This window comes from Chrysochloris asiatica, unplaced genomic scaffold (genome assembly GCF_000296735.1).
Source record: "Chrysochloris asiatica unplaced genomic scaffold, ChrAsi1.0 scaffold00017, whole genome shotgun sequence".
Lineage (NCBI taxonomy): Eukaryota > Metazoa > Chordata > Mammalia > Afrosoricida > Chrysochloridae > Chrysochloris > Chrysochloris asiatica.
In genome coordinates this window covers 31,921,485-31,926,518 of record NW_006408535.1, presented here as the reverse complement: position 1 = coordinate 31,926,518, position 5,034 = coordinate 31,921,485, and the positions used below count along the sequence as shown (strand labels likewise).

The 5,034-nt window shown below is 36.1% G+C and overlaps 1 pseudogene; it reads right to left on the bottom strand.

The window, feature by feature from the left end:
* Positions 1-3,087: 3,087 nt before the first annotated feature.
* Positions 3,088-3,610, bottom strand: LOC102828875 (annotated as a pseudogene).
* Positions 3,611-5,034: the final 1,424 nt, after the last annotated feature.

The following is a 5,034-nucleotide window of genomic DNA, read 5'->3' as shown; positions in this document are numbered from 1 at the left end:
AAGAATTATAATTAGGTGCCTTGAAAAGATTGATAGAAAGAGTAAGGAAAGCAAGAAGGACACAATAAAAACTTTAGTAGAATTCAGGAAAACACTACAAGAATAAATAGACAAAATTAATGCAAATTTTGAAACAATACTAAACCTGCAATTAGAAATCCAGAGGATTAATACTGAGGTCTCAGAAATGGACAATACATTGAAAAGGCAAAGGAGTGAATTCAAAACAATGAAAGCCCGAATTAGTCAGCTTGAAGATAAATCAATACAAATATGCTAGAAGAACAATCAGAAAAAATAAGAAAGCCTAAGAGTTACATGGGACACCATGAAGAAGAGCTTATGTGATTGGAATTCCAGAACAGGAAGAGATAATTTTAAAACATGCATAAAATTGTTGAAGAGTTGTTGGAAGAAAACTTCCTTAACATCATGAAAAACGAGAAGTTTAACGAACTCCACACTGGATAGACCCCAAAAGAAAATTACCAAGATATATTATAATCAAACTTTCCAAAATAAATGACAGGGAAAGAATCCTGAAAGCAACTCAGGTAAAAAAAAAAAAAAAAAGAAAGAAAGTTACCTACAAAGGAAAACCAATAAGACTAAGTTCAGATTTTTTAGCAGAAACCATGCAGGCAAGAAGACAATGGGATGAAATATACAAAACTCTGAAAGAAAAAAAAAAAAGCCAACCAAGAATCATTTACCCAGAAAAGCTGTCCTTCAAACATACTGGTGAAATTAGGATGCTTCTGATAAACAAAAATCAAAGGAATTTGTAATAATAAGACAAATTTTACAAAAAATACTAAAGGGTACTTTTTTGGACTGAACCAACCACAGCAGACAACAACCTGAGATTATCATACCTGACAACACCCCAAACTCAATCCAGACATAGAAGTATTTAAAGTGAAACAAATCTGTAAGACTGAAAATAGGGAAGCAGAGATATTAATTTATAATGAAGTCAACTACAAAGCAAAAAGAAGGAATAACTTCCAAATGGCAAGGAAGTCAAGTAGATTTCAGAATAAAACAGACTGTTTTAAATAGATAAATGAATTATAGGGTAGCCTGAAAGAAAGTTTAGTACACCTGCACATCAAAAATAAAAGAAGAGGAATTTATGAATATTTAGCAAACATTAACATAATAAAATGAAAAAAAAACAAAAAACTAACTCAGCAGAGAAAATTATGTGGAACAAAGAAAGTAACATCACCACACACATACACATTCACACACACACACACACACAAAAAAAGCAGAACAAAATGACAGAAATCTCAATTAACACCTACCAATAAACACATTGAATATAAGTGGATTAAATGCACCAGCTGAGACAGAGAGAGCAGAATAGATAAGAAAACAGGATCCTTCAATATGCTGTCTATAAGACATACATTTAAAAGATGGAGACAACCTAAATCCCCATCAACCAAAGAATGGTCAAATAAACTTTGGTGCATACACACAATGGAATACTACTCATGAGACATTGAAGAATAATGATGAATCTACAGAACATGAATAAATCTGTAGGACATTATGCTGAATGAAATTAGTGAGTCACAAAAGGGCAAATATTATACGGGACCAGGGTTGTAAGAAGTTAAGAAAAGGTTTTCTTAATAAAAGAAACAATCTATGAGGGCTATGGGGAGAGGGGGAAGGAAAATTATTAATGGGCTAGAGGGTAGACACATGTTAACATGGATGAAGGGCAGGCAGTATACAACAAGAGTGAGATTAGCAGAGGAAAGATGAAGGTAGCAGGAAACACAGGGAGGAATGCAATGTTAAAGTGAATAGAGGTACATGGAAGGTATTGCAATCATTGTAATGAAGTATATGATTTATTGAATGTAAAACTGATGATCTGCTCTGTAAACCTTCACTCAATTCACAATAAAAAGTTAAAAAAATTTTTTTAAGAATGTAGTATATAACCTCTCCAAGACTCTAGTATCTCAAGATGCCTTTAAAAATCTACAAGAATCACAATACACATCGCAAGCCTAAATTACTCCCAAAGTGTTTGCCACTTACTCCTCCTGAATTTTCTATCTTACTTACTAGTATCACTTAGTCACCTAAGCTGGATGCTAGATTCTGTTCTCCCTCATTTTCTATATCCAAGTGCTGAACACATTCTCTAGACTGTCCTGCTCTTGCATCAGTCCGGTTCTCCTACCACTACTCCTGCCCCAGTTCAGGCTCTTACTGGCTTTTGTCTAGACTACAATAACAGTCTTCTTAACTAGTTTTTCTGCTTTCAGCTTGTTCCTCAGGCCCATCTTTCACACAGTCACATAAATGTGACCACATTGTTACCATGCTTAAAAGTCCTTCAATCTTGCCTATCACCTACAAGATCATGTCTAATCCATTTAAAGTGGCATATTGTAATTTTTTTAAACTTGGGAAGAAATTGATCAATTATAGAGTAACCACAAAGAAAATCAATAAATTAACATAAAAGGAAAATCATAAAGATTTGTAGGTACCATCATCAAGTTGATTCCAACTCATAGCCAACCCTATGCATAACAGAATGAAGCTGCTCGGTCCGACACCATCCTCACAATTACTCTTATATTTGACCTCACTGTTGTCAAATTGTGTCAATCCATCTGGGTAGAGGTTTTTCTCTTTTTCACTGACCCTCCACTTTTCCAAGCATGGTTTAATAAACACGAAATCTTCTCTGGTCTGCCTTATTCTCATGCATATTTTGTTTTTAAATGCCACTAAGTCAGTTCCAACTCATAGTGATCCAGTATAGGGTTTCCAAGGAGTGACTGGTAAGTTTGAACCACCAACCTTGTGGTTCAAACCAACCTTGCAGTCCTTCACTTATCCTACAGCACCACACCAGGACTCCAGATGCACATTAGAAGTAAAAAATGAGGTTTTACATTTTTATGCTTTATCAAAATATCTGAGTCAAAACATTCCATTTTGTCATGTACGAGATGTTTCTCATTTCCATACCTTACTTAAGCTGTGGTATCTAGTCCTAGCCCCATGTCAGTCCTTCATTTTGCCAATTGCTACTTGTGTATAAGACTTAACTCATTCCTCACTTCCAATTAGTTTTCTAGCAAGCCAAAGGAAGGGCTTTTCAAAGTTGTAGTTACTTTTTTGCAGAAATATCATAGTACTGAAGATTCTTCTTTCGGTGGAAGATGACGGATTTTGCTTTAACGTTCCTGTCCTTAATGTCCACTTTGTTGCCACACAACACAATGGGCATGTTTTCATGTACTAGTACCAGATCCCTATGCCAGTTAGGTATGTTCTTGTAAGTGACTCTTGAGGTTACATCAAACATTTTAATGGCACACTGGGCTGGTCTATAATAGCCATCTCTTAGTCCCCCAAATTTCTCCTGACCAGCTGTGTCCCACACATAGAATTTAATTGATCCTCTGTTCATATGGAACACAAGGGGATGGACCTCAACTCCCAAGGTGGCTACATACTTCTTCTTGAATTCACCAGTCAGATGACATTTCACAAATGTAGTCCTTCCAGTACCACCATCACCCACCAATACCAGTTTGAACTGCACTTGGTGTTCTCCTTGGGCAGCCATTGCGATGGTTCTTCCAGAAGCATCTCCAGACCACTACTGACTGAGGGGTGGAAAGATGGCGGAAGCTTCCTAATGCTTTCTTGACCACCGCTTCCATGAGCCTTGATTGTGGATCCAAGCAAATTGACGTCTTTGACTATTTCAATCTTTCCTCTGTTTATCATGATTTATTTGTTGGTCCAGTTGTGAGGAATTTTGTTTTCTTTACAGCAAAGTTCAATCCATATTGAAGACTGTAGTCTTTAGTACAATAAGTATTTCAAGTCCTCTTTGCTTGCAGCAAGCAAAGCTGTGTCATTTACATATTACAGGTTGTTGATGAGTCTTGCTCCAATCCTGATGCCATATTTGTCTTCATATAATCTAGCTTTTCAAATTATCTACTCAGCATACAGATTGAATGAAAAAAGGGCAAAAGGATACAACCCTGGCACACACCTTTTCTGATTTTAAATCACACAGCATCCCCTTGTTCTGTTTGAACAACTGCCTCTAGGTCTATATACATATTGTGTATTACCACAGTTAAATGTTCTGCAATACACATTCTTCAATATTATCCATAGTTCATTACAACCCACACAGTAGAATGCCTTTGCATAGTCAATAAAGCACAAGTAGACATCTTTCGGTACTCTGCTTTCAGCCAAGATCCATCTGACATCAACAATGGTATCCCTAGTTCCACCTCCTCTTCTAAATCTGGCTTGAACTTCTGGCACCTCACTATCGATGTACAGCTACAATCATTTTTTAATCATCTTCAGCAAAATTTTATTTGCATATGATGTTAGTGATATTGTTGATGATATTTGCATGCCATTGGGTCACCTTTCATTGGCATGAACACAAATATAGATCCTTTCCATTCAGTTGACTAGGTAGCTAGCTGTCTTACAAATTTTTTGGTTTAGGCAAGTGAGGGCCTCCAGTGCTGCATTAGTTTGTTGAAACAATTTAACTTGTATTCTATCAATTCTCAGAGTCTTGTTTTTCACTGTCTTCAGTGCACATTGGACTTCTTCCTTCAATACCATCAGTTCTTGATCATATGATACCTCTTGAAATGGTTAAATATCAACTAATTCTTTTTGGTACAGTGACTCTGTATATTCCTTATGTCTCCTTTTGTTGCTTTTTGAATCATTCAACATTTTGTCCATAGACTCCTTCAGTATTTCAAGTCGAGGCTTGAACTGTTTTCTTCAGTTCCCTCAGCTTGAGAAATGCTGAGCGTGTTACTTCCTGTTAGGTTTCTAACTCCCAGTCTTTGTACATTTTTTTATATGACTTTGTCTTCTTGAGCTGACCTTCGAAATTTTCTATTTAGCTGTTTTACTTCTTCATTTTTTGAATTTGCTTTCTTATCTCTTCACTTGAAAGCAAATTTCAGAGTAGTTTCTGACATCCATTTTGGTCTTTTC